The sequence below is a fragment of the Neoarius graeffei genome, chromosome 24 (genome assembly GCF_027579695.1).
Source record: "Neoarius graeffei isolate fNeoGra1 chromosome 24, fNeoGra1.pri, whole genome shotgun sequence".
In the NCBI taxonomy this organism is placed as follows: Eukaryota; Metazoa; Chordata; class Actinopteri; order Siluriformes; family Ariidae; genus Neoarius; species Neoarius graeffei.
Genome location: NC_083592.1, coordinates 3150895 through 3175763, shown reverse-complemented (window position 1 = coordinate 3175763; position 24869 = coordinate 3150895). Strand labels below are relative to the sequence as shown.

General features: G+C 42.2%; 1 protein-coding gene and 1 long non-coding RNA gene across 2 annotated transcripts in view; one reads left to right on the top strand and one right to left on the bottom strand.

Annotated features, from left to right (window-relative positions):
* Positions 1-24869, top strand: part of LOC132872746 (BOLA class I histocompatibility antigen, alpha chain BL3-7-like) — a 223758-nt gene that overhangs the window by 108505 nt on the left and 90384 nt on the right. The gene's annotated exons all lie outside the window — the stretch shown is intronic.
* On the bottom strand, positions 6203-7145 carry LOC132872697 (uncharacterized). The gene is made up of 3 exons (XR_009651471.1): positions 6956-7145; positions 6532-6688; positions 6203-6400 (listed from the first exon to the last, which is right to left on the bottom strand). It is a non-coding gene; the product is annotated as an uncharacterized LOC132872697 (long non-coding RNA).

Genomic DNA, 24869 nt, shown 5'->3' with positions numbered 1-24869 from the left:
AGTACTAGAAAGTGTGGCGAAAAAAGTTCTCACCTTATAATCCTGTCAATTCCTCGCACCGAGCGATCGCGTGTTCTTCTTCTTCTTCTTCTTCTGATTAATGGCGTTTCACAATATTTAATTGTATATCGCCACCTACTGTATAGGAGTGCGTGAGTTGGTCAGGTCAAGTCTTCGGCATGATAGGGGGAGGGAGGAAAAAAAAAAAAAAAAGGTGTAAGGAACTAAATTCTACCCATTAGTCTAGTGTCTGTCAGATATGTCATAAGGGCTTTAATACTCTTTCCCTGCATTCCCTCCTCTTTCAGAATGTTATGAATGTCTCCTTCTTTACCTACTTGTTCTAACCATTTTTCCCTATGATCGTTATATTTCTTACAGCAGAAAAGAATGTGTTCTACGTCTTCCTTAACTTGACATTCAGTACAAAGTCCATTAGTTTTCCCTAAAATATGTAGTGTGGCATTTAGGCCAGTGTGTCCTAGTCTCAGCCTTGTGTATGTAACTTCCACCTTCCTTCCCAGTCCCATTGAAGTGATTCTTTTCCCACTAATCTGTCGTTGTACATTAAAGTATTGCCTGCCCTTTGGGTTTGTCTCCCATTCATCTTGCCATCTACTCATAGTTATTGATTTGATAAGAGATTTAGCTTCCCCTTTTCCTAATGGTGTGTGAATTGCAATACAGTGATGACCTAAAGCTTCCTTGGCAGTTTTATCTGCAACTTCATTACCCTTGAGGCCAGTATGAGCTGGTACCCAGCAAAATTGAACAGTGAGTTCAAGATTTCTGAGTTGAGCCAGTAGCTGTTTCATTTCAAGAACTAGGTCATCTCTTATTGCATTTCCAGAGACAAAGCTTTGCAAAACAGAGAGTGAGTCTGTGCATATGACTGACCTTAAAGGTTTAACTTCTTCAATCCATCTTAAGGCTGTAATTATAGCAGTTAATTCTACTGAGTATATTGACAAGAGGTTATTCAGTCGATATCCATAGGTCTTCTTGAGTTCTGGTATGCAGATTCCTATACCACACTGACCATTTTGAGGGTCTTTCGAACCATCTGTGAATATCTGTAGGTAGTTATAGAAGGTAGAATTTAAATAATTTTTGCAATGTATTGCAAGGCTTAGTTCGTTGGAGTGGTCTTTCTTTGCTGTAAGTAATACTGTATTAACATCTGGAGCAGGGAGGATCCATGGTGGAACACTACTCATGGCCAATGCAGAGTTGAACTTAAGATTTTTAAGACCATACTGTCTTGCAGACTCATCACTATTCCATCCAAAACCTGTAGCTTTTTTGGAGTATTCCCAACAGTCTGTAAGCACTGATATGGCTGGATTATGAACGCTGCACTGTAATCTGATCCAGTACGTCAATGACAGTTTTGTAAATCGTAACTGAAGTGGGGTTTCCTCTGATTCCACTTGTAATGCACTAATGGGAGTTGTCTTAATAGCTCCCAGTGCTATTCTCAGGGCCCTTGACTGTATTCTTTCTAGTTTCAGGAGGGATGTTTTACAGGCGGAACCATACACTATACAGCCATAATCAATATTTGACCTTATCAATGCTTTATAAATATTAAGTAAGGATTGTCTATCTGCGCCCCAACAGAGACCAGAGACCATTCGCATTAAGTTTAGAACCTTTTTGCACTTTGTTTCGACATATTCAATATGGTGTTTCCAAGAGAGTTTGTTGTCTAACCATAAACCCAAATACTTGAAGCCCTCTCCTCTTTTGAGTGGATGGTTGTAAAGCAGGACTTTATGTCTCTCTGGAACTTTCTTCCGTGTAAAGTATGTCACTTGCGATTTTTGTACAGAAAACTTAAAACCCCACTCCACTCCCCATTGTTCTAGGATATATAAGTCCTTCTGTATTGTTTTAGTAATATATGGAATATTATTGCCCCTTCTCCAAATGACAGCATCATCAGCATACAGTAGCCCATTATTGATTCTACTCAAGTTCTCAAAAATGTCATTAATCATAATATTGAATAAAATTGGGCTAATAACACTGCCCTGCGGAATTCCACCTTCCACTAAAAACTCTTCTGACATGGCTTCACCAACTCTAACCCTCAAGGTACGTTTTGATAGGAAATTTAAAATGTAGTTGTACATCTTCCCTTCAATGCCCATTTTCTGTAGTTTAATTAATAGTCCTTCTCTCCACATTGTATCATATGCCTTTTCAATATCCAGAAAGATTACTACCATAGCTTCTTTCATAGTCAGTGTCTTCTCTATTTCATTTGTGAGTTTGACCAGTGCATCTGTAGTTGACCTTTGCTTTCTAAAGCCTGTTTGATAACCATGGAGTAAGTTATTATATTCCAAGTAATAGTTAAGCCTAGTTACAACCATCTTCTCCATTAGTTTGCCCAGGTGTGAGGTGAGGGCTATTGGTCTATAGTTGCCCGGCTCACTTTTATCTTTACCAGGTTTATGAAATGGGAGAATTGTTGATCTTTTCCAAGCAGTTGGTAATATGCCCTCCTTCCATATTTTATTAAATAACTTAAGAATAATTTCTAAAACTTCGTCGGGGAGTTGTCTAAACATGGCATAGCATAAACAATCATTACCAGGGGCAGAATAAGAGGTATTATTTAGCGCCATTTTCAATTCTGTTATGCTAAAATCAAGATCTAGACTAGACATGTTTGATTCCCTTTTGGAAAAGAGGTTTTCATTCATACTTAAGGTTTCCACTTTTCTTTTCTTAAAGCAGTCTTCTAAATGATTACCTTTGTGAACATCTGCAAAAGTTTTAGCTAATATGTTAGCCTTATCAACATCCGTAATATATTGGTTATCCTTGTTAGTTAAGACAGGAATATGATGAGGTGTATATCTACCAGTCATCTTTTTGATCATCATCCATACTTGGTTAAGTGAGGTTTCTCTGCCTATTGATGAACAAAAGCTTCTCCAAGATTCTCTTTTTGCCTCTTTAATAATTCTTCTAGCTAATGCTTTCTTCATTTGATAATCCAATAAATTGTCATATGTTAGGGTATTACGTAATATCTTAAAAGCTTTATTTCGGTCCTTAATTGCTTGGGTACATTTATCATTCCACCAGGGGACATTCCTTGAATTATTCTGACCTTCACTCATTGGTATAAATTGTCTTGCTGTAGAATAAATAAAAGAGCTTATACTGTCATTCATATCATTCACACTCTGATCAGATGGTATCAGTTTAGCCAGGTCTGCAGACATGTTCTGGAATTCCTCCCAGTTAGCTTTCCGAAAAAGCCATTTATGATATATATAGTTAGGTTCAGTCCTGATTTCCACATCCACTTTACACCAGATAGGAAAATGATCACTGCCGATATTAGTTGTTTGGTCAGTTTTCCATTCACATCTGTAGGCTAATCTTCTGTCAACTAAGGTTAGGTCAATACATGAAGTCTCATTCTTATGGATATTGAATCTAGTACCGGAGCCATCATTCAAACACACTAACATCCTGTCATTGATAATTTCTTCCACCACCATACCATTCAGGTCAGTGTGATTGCTACCCCATAAGCTATTGTGGGCATTAAAGTCTCCACACCAGATCTCTGCATTATTCCTCCTAGTAACATTATTTAAAAGATCAATAGTTAGAGCTTTACATGGGTTATAATAATTAATTATAGTAAACGTCTTCTTAAGCCCGTTAAATATTTCTGTTACAATACATTCATGTTCATTACTTGTTTTAATAATTTTATATGGAATCCCATCTTTAATGAATGTTATACATCCACCACCTCTCTCATTACATCTGTCATGTCTAACAGCACTGTAGCCCTTAATGACAAATTGTAAATGGGCTTTCAACCATGTTTCCTGGATACAAATGACCTCTGGTTTATCAGTTAACTTTTGAATGTATCTTTTAAGTTCTTGTCCATTGGCTATTAAACTTCTTGCATTCCATTGTAAAATGAAAAGCATCATACACCATTCACATATCTTGAGTCTGGCCATATTTTAAAGTTAGCATTTCATGTATCTCATCTGCTTTGGCAGTAGCCCCTAAGAAGTAATTGGCAATTTTTACAATAGATTTAATCCTGTCACTTTTACTTGAATATTTCAGTGTTTTATTCATTACTGTACAAAGGAATGCAATAAAATCATTTTTCTTCACTAGTAGCGTTTCCTTTGTAATTTTGGTGCTGCATTCACACTTTTCCAAGGCTGGCATAGGCCTAGGACCTGGCCTAACCTGGTAATGATTTCCAGCCAATACCTGCTCATTCAAGTTAGTAGTTTTATCATATTGGCTCCATGTAGGTCTTGTCAATGTGGTAGGAACACTAGATACTTTTTTGTCATATTGCACCGTCTTAAGGGCGTTCGCATAAGACATATTACGTGTGACTCTGCATTTCTGTACCTCCTTTGCCTCCTTCTGTTTTTCACAACCACCATATGCAGCACTGTGTGGGCCTCCACAGTTACAACACTTCAACACTAAAGTCTCACATTTATCATATTCATGGTCCCCACCACATTTAGCACATCTTAATTTCCCTCTGCATTGGCTTGCAACATGTCCAAATCTTTGGCATTTAAAACACCTTAAAGGAGGAGGGATGTATTCGCGGACTGTATAAGACATAAAGCCCATTTGGACTCTAGCTGGCAGGTCTTTACTGAAACTTAACAGAATTGATGTGCTGTCTATTTTCTCCTTACCTTTAGTTAATCGTTTAGCATCTAGTACTGCATATTTGGATAGATTCTCTTTTATCTCTTCAATAGAGACAGTCGTAGGAATTCCATATATGACCCCTCTTGCTCTAGACGTTGTTCCTGGAATGTGCGAGGATATCTTAATCTTATTAAGAGTGTTTTTCTTTAGAATGTTATTACGTTGCTCTTCTGAGCTAGCATAGATTAACAGTCTACCATTTCCCAAGAATGCAGCATGATGAATCTTCCCTATTTCTTTCTGAATGGCATTAGTGATGTGAATTGGGTGCAAGTCTGGTCCACCTTTTGCTTCGAAGGCAATAATTACTTTCCATGTTCTAGCCTCTACTTCTTCCTTAGATTGTCTTCTAGTCACTCTTGATTTCTTAACCACTGAGGTCACCGATTCACCACTGCTATCTCTGTCTGACAGCTTCCTCACTCGGCTAATTTCTTCCCAAAACATATCATTACACAAATTATAACTTCCCAATTGCCCACCAGACTTCTCCGCCATGACCACTCACATTCACTATACAGTTTCTAATAAGATATCAATATTATCGTGTATTGAATAAAGATTTAAATTCGCCGCCTCACAAACGCAAGTTCCTTGGGTGTGTCCGTCTCTCCCTGCGTTCAACACCCCTCCCAGACTGACACCTGGAAGCGGAACCCGGTCGAGCGATCGCGTGGTGAACTATTTTCCTCTAAAAATGACGTGTCGGGACATCACGTGACCGGTCTGGACCAATCGCGTTGCCGATTTTTGACCACAGATCAGCTGACAGCTTGCGTAATTACAGTCACATTAGTAGAAAAAGTCTCCAAAACACCCTCCAAAGTGGGTGAAATGTCTTCTAAGTCCTAAATAGTGCTTTAAATACATCACTAAGACAATATTGCATATATGTGGTATATTGAAGTGTTTATATTATTATTAGAATAAAAATAATTTTTATTATCACCATTATTATAGTACAAAATATGGTGTAATGGTCTATGACTAGGACCATTCATGTATTCATTCTCTTAGGTTATTAACTATAAAGTACTGATCAACCATAAAACAATTTGCTTGAAAAACAGACCTACAATGTTACACAGGCAGTAATGGAATAGAGTATTGACTCGTCATTGTGGGCTATACACACCATGGATTAGCCATAAAATGGCATATAATATATAGGCAATGCGTGTGATTTCAGATCAAGATTTAAGAAATTGTGCAGGAAGGAGAAGAGTCCATAGGAATAATAATACACAATAATAATAATAATAATAATAATACAACCTATATATAATATTGCAGTTCTATTGCTCAGTTCAGAGGCACAATGGCAGGGATTCAAGTATTCACTACCTATGCAGCGGCACAGTAGAGGTAGGTAAACGCACTAGGCAGCACTATGCACTTGCAGCAGCGGCAACAAAGAAGATGCAAGACTGAGTCATCATACAACAGAACTATGTGGCAAATTGCAAACTTTAATAGAAAATGTAAACAACAAAACAGTGATATATACACATTACAAATGCAAATTTATATATACACACAAAAATTATATATATATATATATATATATATATATATATATATATATATATATATATATATATATATATATATATATATAAAGTCCTGTGGCACGGTGCAAAAAGGCAGGGGTCAGCATCCAGGCAATGACCTAGGTGTCAGTGACAGAGAAAGAGAGAGGGGGGGAAGACACACACACAGTGCTGTGACTAATTGTCTTCACATTGAACAGTAGCAAGTAGCATTCTATGGTCATGTATGAGAAGTTAGTACATGGCTTACTTGTCCTTCTCTTGTCTAGCAGGCTCATTCAGAAATCTGGTGTACTGCTGGTAGCAGCTCTTGTGGTACTGCACCTCCAGAGCCACACAGTCTTTGTCCTTAATGTGTACCAGAATACTGTGGTCATCTTTAGTCTCAGCAGCAGTCTGCAACTTGCCTTGCCAGACAGAAACACATGCTTATTACCACATCGGAATTTAAGTTTGCCAGTAGCATATTCACATAAAGGCACACATATGTTACATGCATACAAACATTGAAACATAACATCCATGCATGCAAACACACTTGCAGAGGGAGATAGCACTGTAGATAGTCATCAGTGATAGTGACCCTTTGTGTGTGTGGGGGCAGGGGGGTTGATCAGCGATTGTGACCCTTTGTGTGTGTGTGTGGGGGGGGGTGGGGGGGGGGGTTTGCTTACCTGCTGTTAAGGTCTCAGCTTTTGAAAGAGCTTCCCTTTGTCGTTTGCCTCCCTTTAAGACGAATTTGAGGGTTTTTTTTTTTACATATAATGCACAGGGCAGGAAGGACGGGACCTGAGCTGGACATAGGCAGTGCTGACCTGGATCTAAGACTCTTAGTGCTGCCCGATGTTGAGGGGCCAGCTTCGGGGGGGGGGGGGGGAGGAGGAGCTTCGGAGGGGGGGGCAGCTTCGGGGGGGGCAGCTTCGGAAGGGGGGGGCAGCTTCGGAAGGGGGGGCAGCTTCGGGGGGGCAGCTTCGGAGGGGGGGCAGCTTCGGGGGGGCAGCTTCGAAGGGGGGGCAGCTTCGGAGAAGGGGGGGCAGCTTCGGAGGGGGCCAGCTTCGGGGGGGGGGAGCTTCGGGGGGGGGGCAGCTTCGGAAGGGGGGGGCAGCTTCGGAGAAGGGGGGCAGCTTCGGGGGGGCAGCTTCGGGGAGGGCAGCTTCGGAGGGGGGGCAGCTTCGGAGAAGGGGGGGCAGCTTCGGGGGGGCAGCTTCGAAGGGGGGCAGCTTCGGAAGGGGGGGGCAGCTTCGGAGAAGGGGGGGCAGCGTCGGAGGGGGGCAGCTTCGGGGGGGCAACTTCGGGGGGCAGCTTCGGAGGGGGAGGCAGCTTCGGAGGGGGGAGGGCAGCTTCGGAGGGGGGGCAGCTTCGGGGGGGCAGCTTCGGGGGGTCTTGCGGCATCTTGAGTTTCATCTTCCCCTTCTTTCTCGCGCACCATATGCTTTCCTGCTCGTTCAATAGCAAGTTTGTCCCTAAACCTGCGGTAACATGCAGGATGGAAGGCAGCATCCTCAGGTATCTTGTCAAACTCTAAATCTACAGTGTTTGTAGTTTTCGGCTACTCTCCTGTTCTCACCGCTCAACTGCAGCCACTGTCGGATACTGTCCCGGTATGTATTCCACCGTTTGAAGGTAAATTCCTGGGTCACTCCGTGCTTCACAGAAGCTATATGCATATAGCACTGCTTACGTGCAAGAAGTTTTCTCCTTTTTGCCGTTATTTCCAAACTTTCCTCTCCTCCACTGCTGCTAGACGAGGCTGTGGCGGCTGCCATGTTGGTCTCTTGTTTACGAAATGGGGATACGTCAGCAACCGTGGAACCTGTTCTGTAGCAAAATCTTATTCCGCGGTGCCAAAATATCATTCCGCGCCGATGACATTAGTTCGCTTTTTCAAGCCTTCGTGCGAAAAATTGACAGCATTACAAGGTGAGAACTTTTTGATGACATCATTTCATAATACGTCCATTTTTAAGAATTGGATATTATGTAGTTCGGAGACGTCGGAGCGGAATCTTGTTTCTAAAAGACTTTTCGGGGTTCACCTTACGGCCTATTATTTATTTAATTTTATTTATTTTGTTTTAGTCAGATAAATGTGCTTTTGTTAAAATACTAGAGGAGTATCAGGATTGTATAAACAGAAACGTCTCTGATTTTTTTTCAAAAGGTTTTGATGATCCCATATATTTTAGTCATTCTACCGCAACGGGAAATTTGAGATGTGATGTTTAGAAAAAAAATAAATTACCCATCACACTTTTTAAACTAATTTTATTTAATATCATGGTAAAACATCGATCACATACAATGTTGAACATTCCTTGACAACAAAAGCTCTTCTCACATTTTTAAGTGGCCAACCAGCCCCAGTTCTTGAGAAAGAAAGAAAGAATCCACAAGCACAAACAAAGAGGTAAAATTAAATAGCTACAAGGGGTGTTACGTGGATTTGTTATGTTTGTTAATGCCTTGTAATGCTTTTGCCATTGGCTTGTGCTGCGCTCTTATTGTTTCCAGGTGGCCTATCCTGACTTTTCATGATCGGCTTTCCTATTGGTCTGCTTCAGCCAAGCCCCTATTTAAGGCCGCCCTTGTCAAGACGGCGGGGGGTCTCTCTCTCTGGTCATTCGTTTGGGCAGACGCCGGCACACACGTTTCGCACCTTTTCTAATATTGTTTATTGTGTTAATTATTGCTTTAGTGTTGTTAGTTCTATTTTTGTTAGTCTTGTTACTTTGTATTCTTCGTTCCGTCCCAGGTGACTACTTTCCTCACGTTATTAGATCAGTTAGTGAGAGCAGGTAAGGTAGTGGACCGGAAGACCACATTTTTCTTTGCATCACGGCGTCTGTGCGGTGATGACTCGCTAGCGAGGGTATACTCTAAAATCTAGTCAGATAAATTGAGGTTTTCTTTTACTTTTTCCTGTATGCTCTGTTGTTAGTCACCTGGTCCTTTTTCTTTAGGGGTTTTTGCTTCTTGTTAATGTGGAACCATCTTTGAAGTAAAACAAAAGCTTTTTCCCCCTAAAGCGTGTCTTTGGTATTTGTTGTAGTGTCCATATTATTTCTTTCAAGGTGGACATTGTAACAAAATGGGGGCTCGTCCGGGAGTGTTCCACTAGGTTTTTTTTTTTTGGGGGGGGGGTTGAATAGTTAAAATCTTATTTATAATTAATTTAGCAATATTCGTTTGGTGCGTTTTTTTTTTGTGTGTGTGCCGAGGTCTGCTCTGGCGTTATTTTATTTTATTTTTTTGTCGCTTGTGCGCTTAGACGAATTTTTTTTTCTGTTGCCTCCTTTTCTCTTTTTCGTCGTGATGTTTAGTTTGGAGGATTTTGTTGTCTCTCCAAATTTAGACGCCTTATTTGGCGCCACACGCGACCAGCTTATTTTGGTTGCGGGGCATTATAAAATTGATGTCAGTGGTTGTTCGTTGAAAGCAGATTTGCTTCAATTGGTGAGTGAGTCGTTGCTCGCTTGTGGAGTTTTGGAGGATGATTCAGGGGCCGCTAAGCCTCCTTTTTCTGAATCCCCTGTAAAACCTGCTTTGTCCACTACTCCGTCTAAAGCTGAACTTGAGCTCCGTTGTTTGGAGTTAAGAGAGAAGGAGTTAGAGTGGGAACGTGAGAGGTCCCAGCTCGAAGCAGACCGCCTTGTTCAAGAATGGGAGAAGAGAGAGCATGAACTTAAAATGAAGGAAATAGAATTTAATCAGTCCCTCCGTGTAAAAGAGCTAGAAATGAGAGCTCTCGAATCGGGTATGAATGTTCCTTCTGACCACTTTGATGTTACTCGAAACATCAGACTTGTTCCCCCCTTCAATGAAGAAGAGGTGGACAAGTTTTTTGCACACTTTGAACGAGTGGCGACGGTGATGAAGTGGCCGCGTACGGTATGGCCTATTACTTTGCAGAGTATCTTTAAAGGAAAGGCTCAACAGGCGTATTCTGCGCTTTCGCTTGAAGATGCTGCTGATTATGATAAGGTGAAATCAGCAGTGTTGCGTGTATATTCACTTGTGCCTGAGGCATATCGACACAAATTTCGCTCTTATCAAAAACTAGATGCGCTTTCTTATGTTGAGTTCCTTAGAGAAAAATAAATTCTGTTTGATCGTTGGCTTAGCTCGCAGGATGTTAAAACTTTTGAAGGTCTCCGTGACTTAATTCTTATCGAGGATTTCAAAAACTGTCTACCTAAGTGTGTCGCAACTCACTTGAGTGAACAGAAAGTTTTGAAGCCCGCCGATGCTGCTGTTAAAGCAGATGAGTATACGTTGGCCCATAAAGATGCGAGCGCCTTTTCTGCTAATCCACCGTACGTGTCCACTAAAAACAAACTAAAAGATGCCGTAGCCGATACTGTTCAACCTGTTGCTGGTAGTACTGATGGTCGTAGAGTGACTCGTGTGAGAAATCACTTTTGCGGATATTGTAAAAAGCCAGGGCACATAGCTGCTAACTGCTTTAAATTGAAGCGCGTCAATAATCCTCCAACTTCTAAAGCTGGGGTTAATTGCATCTCTTCGCTTCCTCCGACGTCTCGGAAAGACGAGTGTAGTAGTCAGGTTTTCGCTCCGTTTATTACGGAGGCGGTTGTCTCTTTGCCGGGTGCGCAGGGGCTGCACGTACCTGTGAAAGTTTTACGAGATACCGCTGCCTCTCAGAGTTTTGTTTTGGAGAGCGTTTTGAATTTTGATAACAGATCTTACACTGGTGAAAATGTCCTTGTACAAGGTTTTGAAATGGGTTTTTCTTTTGTTCCCCTTCATAGGGTTTTGCTCGTTTCTAATTTAATTTCCGGTGAGTTTAAAATGGGTGTGCGCCCTTCTCTCCCTGTTAATGTGCATGTTTTGCTTGGTAATGACATTATGGGAGGAATTGTTTTTCCTAGACCTGTCGTAACAAACTTTGTTGAAGCTGAAAGTCCTGACCAGTTATGCATGGATTACCCTGAGGTTTTCCATGCCAATGTTGTTACGCGTGCTTTGGCTAAAAAGGCCGAGACCTCTGTGAAAGCAGGTAGGGACGAAATAATTGAGCTCTCTGATACATTTATTGCTCGTCCTTTGTCTGGTGGTAGGGATGAATTGAAAAAGACGCCTCCACTTTCGATGCTTCCTAGTCTTTCGCATTTCTCTCTGAGCCGTGAACAACTTATTCTTCATCAGAAGAATGATCACTCCCTCTCGCCTTTATTTTTTGGAGCCGTGTCCGAGAAAGACATTGAGTTTATGCCCCAGGGCTATTTTTTGCGAGATGGAGTTTTGATGCGTAAATGGAGACCACTAATGGCTTCAGCTAAAGATGACTGGCGTGTTTTGATGCAGATAGTTGTGCCTACACCATTTCGTAACGAAGTGTTACGTTTAGCCCATGATAACTATTTTTCAGGCCATTTAGGCATTAACAAGACTGCTGATAGAATTTTGCGCCATTTTTTTTGGCCTGGTCTTAAGCGTGATGTGGCAGCTTTTTGTAGAACATGTCACGTCTGTCAAGTCACGGGTAAGCCTAATCAAATGATACCACCTGCTCCGTTACAGCCTATTCCTGTCATGTCTGAGCCATTTGAACATGTCGTGGTGGATTGTGTGGGAGAGTTGCCTTGAACAAAGACCGGCAAAGTTTATCTCCTGACAATCATGTGCACCCTAACTCGTTTTCCTGAGGCCATACCATTGGGGAAAATATCTGCGTCTACCATCATTAAAGCGCTAGTGATGTTTTTCTCCCTTTTTGGTCTACCTAAGATCGTACAGACCGACCAGGGTTCCAATTTTACGTCACGCATGTTTAGACAGGCCATGACACAACTCGGCATTCAGCACATTACATCCAGTGCGTATCACCCTCAGACTCAAGGGTCACTTGAACGTTTCCATCAAACGTTAAAATCTATGTTGAGGGCATTCTGCCTAGAGTTCGCACGTGATTGGGATGAGGGGGTTTCGTTTGTTCTATTTGCAGTGCGTGAGGTGGTGCAAGAGTCTTTAGGTTTCAGTCCATCTGAGCTGGTATTCGGACATAATGTCCGTGGGCCTTTGAAGTTCCTAAAAGACTCGTGGTTAGAGGAGAAACCTACCGTTAGCAGTTTGCCTGAATATGTTTCTAAAATCCGCCACAGGTTACACCATGCCTGTGAGTTGGCAAAAGAAAATCTGGGGGTTACTCAAAAACGCATGAAGCAGCGTTATGATCAGAAAGCTGTTGTGCGTGAGTTTCAACCTGGTGACAAAGTGATGCTTCTCCTTCCACTTCTCCATTCTGCTCTTCAACCTCGTTATTCTGGTCCGTACAGTATTGAGAGGCGTGTTAATGATGTTAACTATGTTATTGCTACTCCTGACAGGCGGCGAAAATCTCGTCTGTGTCACGTTAACATGTTGAAACGGTATTGCGAACGACAGAGTTCTGATAGCACCGAGGCGTGTGACAGCGTGACTACCAAAGTGGCGCTGTCCATTACCTCCAGTTTTGAACCTGTTGATGCGCTACCCTTGACTTGTAAATTAGGTGTTTCGGCACCTCTGAGTGGGTCTCCTCCTGCCTCTCTGTGTGAGGGGGAGGAAGTTCGCTCTCCTTCGGCGGAGTTGATTGTGGGTCGTTTAAAGAATTCTGAAATTCTTACTGACCTTAGTGGCCATTTTCCCCACCTTTCTCTCTCTGAACGAGATGATTTAATTTCTGTTTTGCTTTCTTATCAGAATTTGTTTTCGGATGTTCCTAGCCGCACACATCTAATTACTCACGACATTGACGTTGGGGATAGTAAGCCGATCAAGCAGCATGCCTACCGTGCAAACCCATTTAAGCGCAGGCAGCTTCAAGACAAAGTAAAATTTATGGTGGAAAATGACATAGCCGAACAAAGTTTTAGTTCGTGGAGTTCACCCTGCATTTTGGTTCCCAAACCCGATGGCACGTACCGATTTTGCACGGACTTCAGGAAAGTTAATGCGGTTACTAAACCCGACAGTTATCCTTTGCCGCGCATGGATGATTGTGTGGACAGAATTGGGTCAGCTGCATTTGTCACAAAAATCGACCTTCTGAAGGGGTACTGGCAAATTCCATTATCCGAAAGGGCAAAGGAAATTTCGGCATTTGTTACTCCTGACAGTTTCCTTCAGTACACCGTGTTGCCTTTCGGACTTCGGAATGCGCCAGCCTCCTTCCAAAGGCTCGTTAACCACGTCTTGTTTGGCATCTCTAACTGTGAAGCATATCTTGACGATTTGTTAGTGTATAGTGCCACATGGCGTGAACATGTAGCCCATTTGACCGCTGTTTTGAACCGTTTGTCTGATGCCAATTTAACCATCAATCTTGCTAAGTGTGAGTTCGGCCGTGCCACTGTGGTTTATTTGGGCAAAGTAGTCGGTGGTGGTCAAGTGCGCCCAGTGAGTGTCAAAGTTGAGGCCATCATGCAATATCCTGTCCCTTCTTCTCGTTGTGAACTGAGACGTTTTCTGGGCATGGTTGGTTATTACAGATCCTTCTGTAGGAATTTTTCTGTTGTAGCTGCTCCCCTCACCGACCTTCTTAGTCCAAAAAGGGAATTTGTTTGGTCAGGAAAAAGCCAAATGGCTTTTGATTCAATAAAAGCACTATTAACCACTGCTCCTGTACTTGCTGCCCCTGATTTTTCTGTGCCGTTTTCCTTGGCTGTTGATGCGAGTGATTTGGGGGCTGGGGCAGTTTTGATGCAATGCGGTGAGGATGGTGTGGAACATCCAGTTTGTTTTTTTTCGCGCAAGTTTAACTGCCACCAACGCGCGTATTCCACTATTGAGAAGGAGGCGCTTGCGCTCGTGTTAGCTCTTCAGCATTTTGAGGTCTATGTTGGCGGTGCAGTACAACCAGTCGTGGTTTACACTGACCATAACCCGCTAACATTTCTGGACCGAATGCGCAATCATAACCAACGGGTAATGCGCTGGTGCCTCGCGCTCCAAGGGTTTAACATCACCATTAGACATATTCGTGGGCGCGATAATGTTGTGGCAGATGCACCGTCTCGTGCATAAGTGTTTAGTATTTGCGCTTTGTACACTCTTTGACTGTTTTTTTTTTACACTTGTTTTAATGCAAATAAACTGTGGAATTGTATTTTTTGTTTTGTTTTTTTCCAGTTTAACTGTGGTAAAGTTGGGCTGGATATTGGTATGGTTTTCTTTTCATTTATTCTCTGTATTTGATTATATGTCTTGTTTATTTGTTATTGATGTTATGGGGGTTTGATTTATCTCCCCAGTTTATTTCTTTATGGGTGGGGGTGTTACGTGGATTTGTTATGTTTGTTAATGCCTTGTAATGCTTTTGCCATTGGCTTGTGCTGCGCTCTTATTGTTTCCAGGTGGCCTATCCTGACTTTTCATGATCGGCTTTCCTATTGGTCTGCTGCAGCCAAGCCCCTATTTAAGGCCGCCCTTGTCAAGATGGCGGGGGGTCTCTCTCTCTGGTCGTTCGTTTGGGCAGACGCCGGCACACACGTTTCGCACCTTTTCTAATATTGTTTATTGTGTTAATTATTGCTTTAGTGTTGTTAGTTCTATTTTTGTTAGTCTTGTTACTTTGTATTCTTCGTTCCGTCCCAGGTGACTACTTTCCTCACGTTATTAGATCAGTTAGTGAGAGCAGGTAAGGTAGTGGACCGGAAGACCACATTTTTCTTTGCATCACGGCGTCTGTGCGGTGATGACTCGCGAGCGAGGGCAGGGGCGATTCTAGCATCTGATCTTTGGGGGTGCTTAGCCCCCAGAGCTGACAGAGGCACCTGGCTTGAACGACAGTGTTTCCACGTTTATTCTGCATTTAGACTATACTAGACAAGAAGACTAGACTAGACAAGACTAGACTTATGCAATGTTTTAACAGAAGCTGACCCAATAAACTATGATATCTACACATTTACAACCACTGACACAAATATTTACGTTATATTTTTAACTAAACAAGACCTACTACTGCATTTGTAATGTTGGAGCTATTCATTTTGAACAGTGGTAATTGTAAATTAATGTGTTATTGTGTATTGTGTAATAATAGTGTGTATTATGATTTTACATTAGTTTACATTAGTTTATATTTTTTGTTATATTTGTTATATTTTGGTAGTGTTCTTTTGATAGTCATTTGTTTAATTGTTTGCTTCGTGCATGTACGTTTCAGTGTCTGTTTTGATTAATTTGCTAATTATTATGATGTTATTTAGACACATGAGGGCAGTAGTGGACACAGGTAAAGGTGGATATAGGTAGGAAGTAGGAAGAGGCCTATATGCACCTAGGTTGTCAACATTCTCAGAAAGTGAATAGTAATAATGCACTCACAATCCATGTCAATGTAGAGAAAACACTGTGTTTGTTTTTGAGTGTTTTAGTGGTGTGGTGAGACCCATAAGGCCACTAGGGTCTTTGTCCTTAGTAGCTGGTGGTTGGCTCACTGTAAGTCAACCTACTGATAGAAAAACTCAAATGCAATAATTCCTCTGACGCAGGTAGGGAAAATTCCCCATTGCATTTCCTCATTATTTGATAATATGACCAAAACACATTTTATTTCAGAGAAATGTCTTTAATAGTATGCCACAAATTGAACATTTTGTAGGAAAAAAGTGAATTGTGATGCCTGACCTTATGGGTGAGATCTAAATGTCAAAAGTAGTTTAAACAAAAAGGGGGGAAATGAAGATATGTCGCACATCATATTTACATCACACATCACACAAAAACACAACTAGGGGAATACCCTATTTTGGAAGAACTAAACTGTGTCGCCTAACTTTAAGGCTGGCAAATCTGTCAATAACATCGTCATGACTGATGCTGTCAAGCAGCTCTTTTTCAACTGACATCACAGCCAAATGATGGAGTCTATTTTGCCCCATTGTCCTCCTGAGCCAGGTATGTAGGCGGCGCAATGCACTAAATGACCTCTCACAGCTACAGCTGCTAACAGGAATAGTTAGAGCAGCCTGAACAGTAGCTTTCAGAGAAGGGAACATGTCGGCATCCAGTAGGTTGTAGACAGTCAGCATGTCTTCAACATCACCAGCCTCTCTCTTGCGCCTAAAAAAGTTCTTAGCTACCAACACCTCCTCTGACTTAAGGTCAATGTGATATTGGCATGCAAGTGCTGACAATAGAGGCTCAGACAAGAATTGTTCTGATTTTGGAGAGCATGCTTGTATTCCACAGACTAGTTCCTCACTTACATCAGAAAACCGTTTTTCCAGTTCTGCAACCATTCTATCCAAGCAAGGATATAGCAATTTCTGTTTAAGGTCATCTGACTTGGAAGAACAACTAGCCTCACTACCTGCCCCACAAGCAGACTCAACAACATAATCCTCCATTCGCTTCGTTTTGCGTCTCTGTTTAGACGATGGGTCAGAAATGGAGATTTTGTTGGCCTCACAAATAGCCACAGCTCTGGAATGAAGTTCTGCAGCAGTAGCATCACTTCTCTTCTCTTTGAGAGAATCAGTTACTGCATTTTTGTACTGCAGAGCTTGTGCGAGGTCAATGGTCTCCTTCTGTAGATATATATGCAAACCTGCAGTTAGCGACAGTAGCGTGTGGAACACAATGAGCAAGTATACAGACGAGAATTTAGAGAGTTTTACTCTCAGTCCCACTGCCAAGGGTGTGTTAATGGCCTGGAGACAATCAATGATGGCGGGGAAGTTGTCAAGCACAGCACTGACTGAACGCAGTTGGCATGCCCAACGTGTGTGTGACAACATGACCAGTTCACTCGTCTGTAACCCTAGCTTTTTCTGTGTTTCTGCAAACTTGTGGTGGTTCACAAGTGAGAGACTGAAAAAAGAGTGGACGCTTTCCAGCATTTCAAAAAAGTCAGTGGCCTCAGAAATGGCTCGGCACGTGTGACATAAGACTAGGTTTAATTCGTGAGCATAACAGTGTACATACATGGCCTCAGGGTGTTTCTTTCGAAAAAGGGCCTGGACACCCCCCACTGCTCCACTCATGACTGCTGCCCCGTCGTAGGTTTGGGCCACACATGTCAGGCTATCAATGCCAAGTAGAGTCAACTGTTGCTCAATGGTGTTGTTTATTGATGCAGCATCAAATTTCACCAATTCTGTAAGGGCTAGGAATCTTTCTTTCACCACAGCCCCAGAAACATACCTAACACAAAGTGACAGATGCTCCACTTTTCCATCCCTGGTATGCATATTTCAGCATACTTTGGTTTCTCACTGTGAAAATGGCAATCCCTCCGCAAAGACTTCGTCTCAAACTCCTGGCCTACTGGCCACTGTCGTGGTCTTCATCCTCCTCCTCACTGCTCCTTGTCCTCTCTCTCTCCTCCCTCTCTGCCACCATCTCTCTCTCCTCCCTCTCTGCCGCCGTCTCTCTCTCCTCCGTCTCCGACACCTTTTCTATGCTGCTGTTCCCTTTTGCCTTCGGCATACTGAATTGAAGCGGTGCAATGAAATTAAATGAAACTGGGTTTTCTCTCAATCAAAGCCTACGTGTACAAATGGCCGTAGGCACACCTGCAGCTTTATATACCCGAGTTTTCGTGCAATTGATGCCCTCTTGCCGTACGGCCAATGCATGGCCGACTTACTTGACACGCATGGATGACATACGAAATATCTGAACGTGCATTGGCTGCACTAATTATGTATGTGGGGCGCATGACACACATACGGAGTCCGCAAGTGCGACGTACGAAAAAAATTGACATTTTGCCCAAACCTGACACCAGCGAATCGTACGAAAGGCTCACGTCGGCCGTACGGAAGGCACACGAGGCCATAAGTTTGTCTTGCAACCTGAAAAAAACGTAAGCGCCCGTAGAGTTTGTTTGACATGACAAAGAACCTCTGCGGCCGGTCTGCGGCCAGTCTACGGCTCGAAAATCAGCACGTCACACGCGCGCCCTCCGTGCGTTTCTTTGCGTTTTTTGCATGTAGACCGGCCGTAGGAGCACGTACGGCCGGTTGTGACCGAGGCATAAGGAAAACTGCCCAAACTATTTCACCCATTTCTCTCACCTGAAGTTGACTGTAGTAGGCCCTTGCTCTTAAAAAAAGAACGTATGTCCATCTATGAATCAAAAACAGATAATGGGTCAGATGGTCCCAGTATTCCAGTTAACAATCCATGGGATCTGTAATGAACCATGGCATATTGACCAAGGTATTTGTTATACAATTATTACCTGAGAATGAGATACAATCTGACCGGGATTGTACTGTAAACCTTAAATTTACGTGGTCATGATTCCAGACTACGTGAATGAACATTCACTAGCCAGCTAACTTTTTAATTAATCGAGTTGGCTGTGTGGCCTCACAACTAGGCTTGGCAAGCTTTGAAAATGTAGGCTATATCCAAACCACACTCACTGTCCCCCAGACAATGACCAGGGTTTGTATTTGTGAACGATAAGCAAACATAAACGCTATGTTACATTAAATAAAATTGACTAACACACGGTGGTCTAGCACCGTAGCACTTGTACAGCTCTGCACAAAAGTATCTCGATATGGATGATAAATGTCGTTTTTATCATTCTGTTCATAGACCAGGGAACATCAATATTGCATTATGCCAGGGGCGCAGATAGGATTTTTGAACTGGGGGGGACTGAGCTGTCAGCAAATTATATATACAACCCCGATTCCAAAAAAGTTGGGACAAAGGACAAATTGTAAATAAAAGCGGAATGCAATAATTTACAAATCTCAAAAACTGATATTGTATTCACAATAGAACATAGACAACATATCAAATGTCGAAAGTGAGACATTTTGAAATTTCATGCCAAATATTGGCTCATTTGAAATTTCATGACAGCAACACATCTCAAAAAAGTTGGGACAGGGCAATAAGAGGCTGGAAAAGTTAAAGGTACAAAAAAGGAACAGCTGGAGGACCAAATTGCAACTCATTAGGTCAATTGGCAATAGGTCATTAACATGACTGGGTATAAAAAGAGCATCTTGGAGTGTCAGCGGCTCTCAGAAGTAAAGATGGGAAGAGGATCACCAATCCCCCTAATTCTGCGCCGACAAATAGTGGAGCAATATCAGAAAGGAGTTCGACAGTGTAAAATTGCAAAGAGTTTGAACATATCATCATCTACAGTGCATAATATCATCAAAAGATTCAGAGAATCTGGAAGAATCTCTGTGCGTAAGGGTCAAGGCCGGAAAACCATACTGGGTGCCCGTGATCTTCGGGCCCTTAGACGGCACTGCATCACATACAGGCATGCTTCTGTATTGGAAATCACAAAATGGGCTCATGAATATTTTGAGAGAACATTATCTGTGAACACAATTCACCGTGCCATCCGCCGTTGCCAGCTAAAACTCTATAGTTCAAAGAAGAAGCCGTATCTAAACATGATCCAGAAACGCAGACGTCTTCTCTGGGCCAAGGCTCATTTAAAATGGACTGTGGCAAAGTGGAAAACTGTTCTGTGGTCAGACGAATCAAAATTTGAAGTTCTTTATGGAAATCAGGGATGCCGTGTCATTCGGACTAAAGAGGAGAAGGACAACCCAAGTTGTTATCAGCGCTCAGTTCAGAAGCCTACATCTCTGATGGTATGGGGTTGCATTAGTGCGTGTGGCATGGGCAGCTTACACATCTGGAAAGACGCCATCAATGCTGAAAGGTATATCCAGGTTCTAGAGCAACATATGCTCCCATCCAGACGACATCTCTTTCAGGGAAGACCTTGCATTTTCCAACATGACAATGCCAAACCACATACTGCATCAATTACAGCATCATGGCTGCATAGAAGAAGGGTCCGGGTACTGAACTGGCCAGCCTGCAGTCCAGATCTTTCACCCATAGAAAACATTTGGTGCATCATAAAACAGAAGATACGACAAAAAAGACCTAAGACAGTTGAGCAACTAGAATCCTACATTAGACAAGAATGGGTTAACATTCCTATCCCTAAACTTGAGCAGCTTGTCTCCTCAGTCCCCAGACATTTACAGACTGTTGTAAAGAGAAAAGGGATGTCTCACAGTGGGAAACATGGCCTTGTCCCAACTTTTTTGAGATGTGTTGTTGTCATGAAATTTAAAATCACCTAGTTTTTCTCTTTAAATGATACATTTTCTCAGTTTAAACATTTGATATGTCATCGATGTTCTATTCTGAATAAAATATGGAATTTTGAAACTTCCACATCATTGCATTCCGTTTTTATTTACAATTTGTACTTTGTCCCAACTTTTTTGGAATCGGGGTTGTATATATATATATATATATATATATATATATATATATATATATATGTGTGTGTGTGTGTGTGTGTGTATATATATATATATATATATATATATATATATATATATATATACACACACACTCTACCGTTCAAAAGTTTGGGGTCACTTTGAAATGTCCTTATTTTTGAAAGAAAAGCACTGTTCTTTTCAATGAAGATCACTTTAAACTAATCAGAAATCCACTCTATACATTGCTAATGTGGTAAATGACTATTCTAGCTGCAAATGTCTGGTTTTTGGTGCAATATCTCCATAGGTGTATAGAGGCCCATTTCCTGCAACTCTCACTCCAGTGTTCTAATGGTACAATGTGTTTGCTCATTGCCTCAGAAGGCTAATGGATGATTAGAAAACCCTTGTACAATCATGTTAGCACAGCTGAAAACAGTTGAGCTCTTTAGAGAAGCTATAAAACTGACCTTCCTTTGAGCAGATTGAGTTTCTGGAGCATCACATTTGTGGGGTCGATCAAATGCTCAAAATGGCCAGAAAAATGTCTTGACTATATTTTCTATTCATTTTACAACTTATGGTGGTAAATAAAAGTGTGACTTTTCATGGAAAACACAAAATTGTCTGGGTGACCCCAAACTTTTGAACGGTAGTGTGTATACATGTTATTTCACCTCCCTCACTGCCATCACCAGGAACTACCTGCAGGCCAGGACAATGATAACATTTTAACATAGCCTATGGAAATCCAAAGTTTACACATTATCATCACGGCACGCACAGCAATTGCAAAACTAGTTTTAAAACCGCTAAGTTCCAACTGTTAAACATAGCGAGAGGCTGGGCTACGCGTGTGTGTGTAAAGTGTAAACCAGTGTGCACCTCAATAAACCGAATGGTAATTAGTCTGTTGATTTTTCCGTGAGGTTTGCCTTATGCAAAGAAAGACAGCATAGACGTTTTTTCCTCCCTATAAGTGGGGGGGACCGAACGAGGTGAATTTAAATCTGGGTGGGACGAATCCCCCCCCTCTATCTGCGCCCGTGATTATGCATATTATTGTGTTGTGTTTAACAATTGTAACTCCAGTCCGTACCTTCCCATCTCGCTATGCCAGTAATACTCAGGTGCTACTTCGAGTTCCTCATCGGCGTGGAATCCAGTTTAAAAAAAACACCATGTCGTAGCAAGCACTCGCGCGGACAGGCAACCCAATCAGAGGGGACGCAAGGAGGAGAGGGATTTTACTGCTCATAGAACTATCACGTAACAGGTGAATTCAAGAACACACACACGCCCGCGCACACATTCATTGCGCAGTGCGCAAGGGCACTTATTTCTGAAAATTACGTCCAAAAGCAGTGTTTTTGAGGGTGCTGAGCTAGGGGGTGCTGAGCTCGTTTTTGGGGGTGCTTGAGCACCCCCAAAAATAGGCTAAACACGCCCCTGAGCGAGGGTATACGCTAAAATCTAGTCAGATAAATTGAGGTTTTCTTTTACTTTTTCCTGTATGCTCTGTTGTTAGTCACCTGGTCCTTTTTCTTTAGGGGTTTTTGCTTCTTGTTAATGTGGAACCATCTTTGAAGTAAAACAAAAGCTTTTTCCCCCTAAAGCGTGTCTTTGGTATTTGTTGTAGTGTCCATATTATTTCTTTCAAGGTGGACATTGTAACAAGGGGATAGATACCATCTTCAGAGTATTCTACATTTCAGTCAGATATCGAGCTACAGGTGCCCATCTCTGCAGAAAAATATCTTTTTTCATTTGCAATTGTGCAGTCATCTCTTCCATCGTATATACCTGTTTCAGTCTTAGTCCCTTGTTCCACCTTGGGAGGTCGAGTTTGCAACCAAGAGATAGTTCTCATTTTCCTTGCAATTAATAATAAATACCCTTAAAAATATACAAGTGATTTCCATAGAGTATCCTAAAACATAATACTGAGGATCTAAAGATAGGGCGGCACGGTGGTGTAGTGGTTAGCGCTGTCGCCTCACAGCAAGAAGGTCCGGGTTCGAGCCCCGTGGCCGGCGAGGGCCTTTCTGTGTGGAGTTTGCATGTTCTCCCCGTGTCCGCGTTGGTTTCCTCCAGGTGCTCTGGTTTCCCCCAAAGACATGCAGGTTAGGTTAACTGGTGACTCTAAAGTGAGTGTGAATGGTTGTCTGTGTCTATGTGTCAGCCCTGTGATGACCTGGCGACTTGTCCAGGGTGTACCCCACCTTTTGCCCATAGTCAGCTGGGATAGGCTCCAGCTTGCCTGTGACCCTGTAGAAGGATAAAGTGGCTAGAGATAATGAGATCTAAAGGTAAATCAAAGTTTAAAATGACTTCTCATTTTTAATATCTTCCCCAAAATGTTTTGCACTTTTGGACAATCCCAAAAAAATGTGGGTCTGGTCCCCAGGGGCGCTGCTAGAAATTTTGGGCCCTATGAAAGATTACAATTTAGGGCCCCCTGGTAAAATTTTCAAGCGCAAGCAACTGAATTTGAAGTCTGTTTTTGGCTGGCACTTCTACTTTACTATGCATGTGATCAGCTACCTAGCAAGTTTAGGTGATACAATTATTTGGTATATGAACATTTTAAATGCAGAACTGTCAGAATTAGACTGAATAGACTGTTGCCTTAAAATGAAAATTCCATGATATATATGGAAGATATATAGCCTGGCAAGCCAGACTAAATGTGAATATTTAGTCTGGCCTCGATCCATAGACATTTCCGAAGGGGGTGGGAGGAACAAACCGCTGTCTTTCAAACTGTCTCTGTGCGTATAGGCCAACGCTCTGACCAATCAGCGCAACTGTGACGTAGTCAGAGCGACAGAAAGCAGTGGGGGAGACCTTGAAATAAATAATTTTTCAAAATGCGTATTAATTAATAAACAGGTTCTAGATATTAAGAAGTTTGGAGATAATGACCACAAGTTTGGAGTCTGGACCACATACACTCATTTTTTTTCCAAGTGTTTTTCAAGGGTTTGCTTAAACTGTTTTTGAGAGTTTTTATTTAGTGGTGTTTGGTGAAATAATTTCCCTTAAATTTAAAATAACGGGAAAATAAGAAACAATCAAAAGTAATGTTTCAAAGCTGTTTATTAATTCTTCGTACTGCACAAACTAGCCCCATCCTTTTGGCTACGAGCGGAGCCAGCTGGTAGATCAGACTTTTGCCATAGCCGGTCGGCAAAACAGCAAAAACGTCCTTCTTGAAAAGGAATGAGCGGAGAGCCTCTTCCTGCTCATGTTTCAACGAAAACTCCAAGTCTAATTCTTCTAAAACTGATTCCAAAGCGGAGTCAAACGCGCGCTGTTCAGAGCCGTAGCCATCTTTCCTGCTGTGCTTTCTCCAGCGTTGCGCAGCTTTGTCGTCACTCCTGCAAAAGCCCGCCCAAAGAATCCAAACAAAAACCTTGCGTTGTGATTGGCGGGCACGATTTGATGCCCGGGGTGTTTTTGTTTATATGGTGCGAGGCTAGACCCACTCGCTAGGCAAAAATATTTTTGGCCGCTAGGTGGGTGGGTCTAGTTTACTAGGCTAGAAGATATATTTTCTTTTATGAGCAACTATTATTAGGCCACTCAGAAGCCTATGGAGTTCATTCAATCCAAATGTTTGTGTTGAGAGAAATTGCATGCATCACTGTATCAGTATGGATTTATAACATTCTGTATGCACATTATGGAGACTCCAGAGCCCTCCAGCAAACATCATCAATAATCAGGATTACAAAATGTATGCGGGCGGCATGGTGGTGTAGTGGTTAGCGCTGTCGCCTCACAGCAAGAAGGTCCGGGTTCGAGCCCCGTGGCCGGCGAGGGCCTTTCTGTGCGGAGTTTGCATGTTGTCCATGTGGGTTTCCTCTGGGTGCTCCGGTTTTCCCCCACAGTCCAAAGACATGCAGGTTAGGGTGACTGGTGACTCTAAATTGAGCGTAGGTGTGAATGTGAGTGTGAATGGTTGTCTGTGTCTATGTGTCAGCCCTGTGATGACCTGGCGACTTGTCCAGGGTGTACCCCGCCTTTCGCCCGTAGTCAGCTGGGATAGGCTCCAGCTCGCCCACGACCCTGTAGAAGGATAAAGCGGTTAGAGATAATGAGATGATGAGAATGAAAATGTATGCCTTTGTTTCCTCCATTTATTGACTTATTGTATGTGATCAGATGTATGCCTTGATGAATAACTACACTAGTTTTTTGATACAATTACATAGTGCACTGCAAGAAATCCACTCAGTGTTTTTGGTTTCTTTTAGGCATCACACATTTATTAGAAAACACAGCAAATGTTCAAATATTCAAGTTAAATATTTAGCAACAGTATCAATAAATCCACACATGAACAATA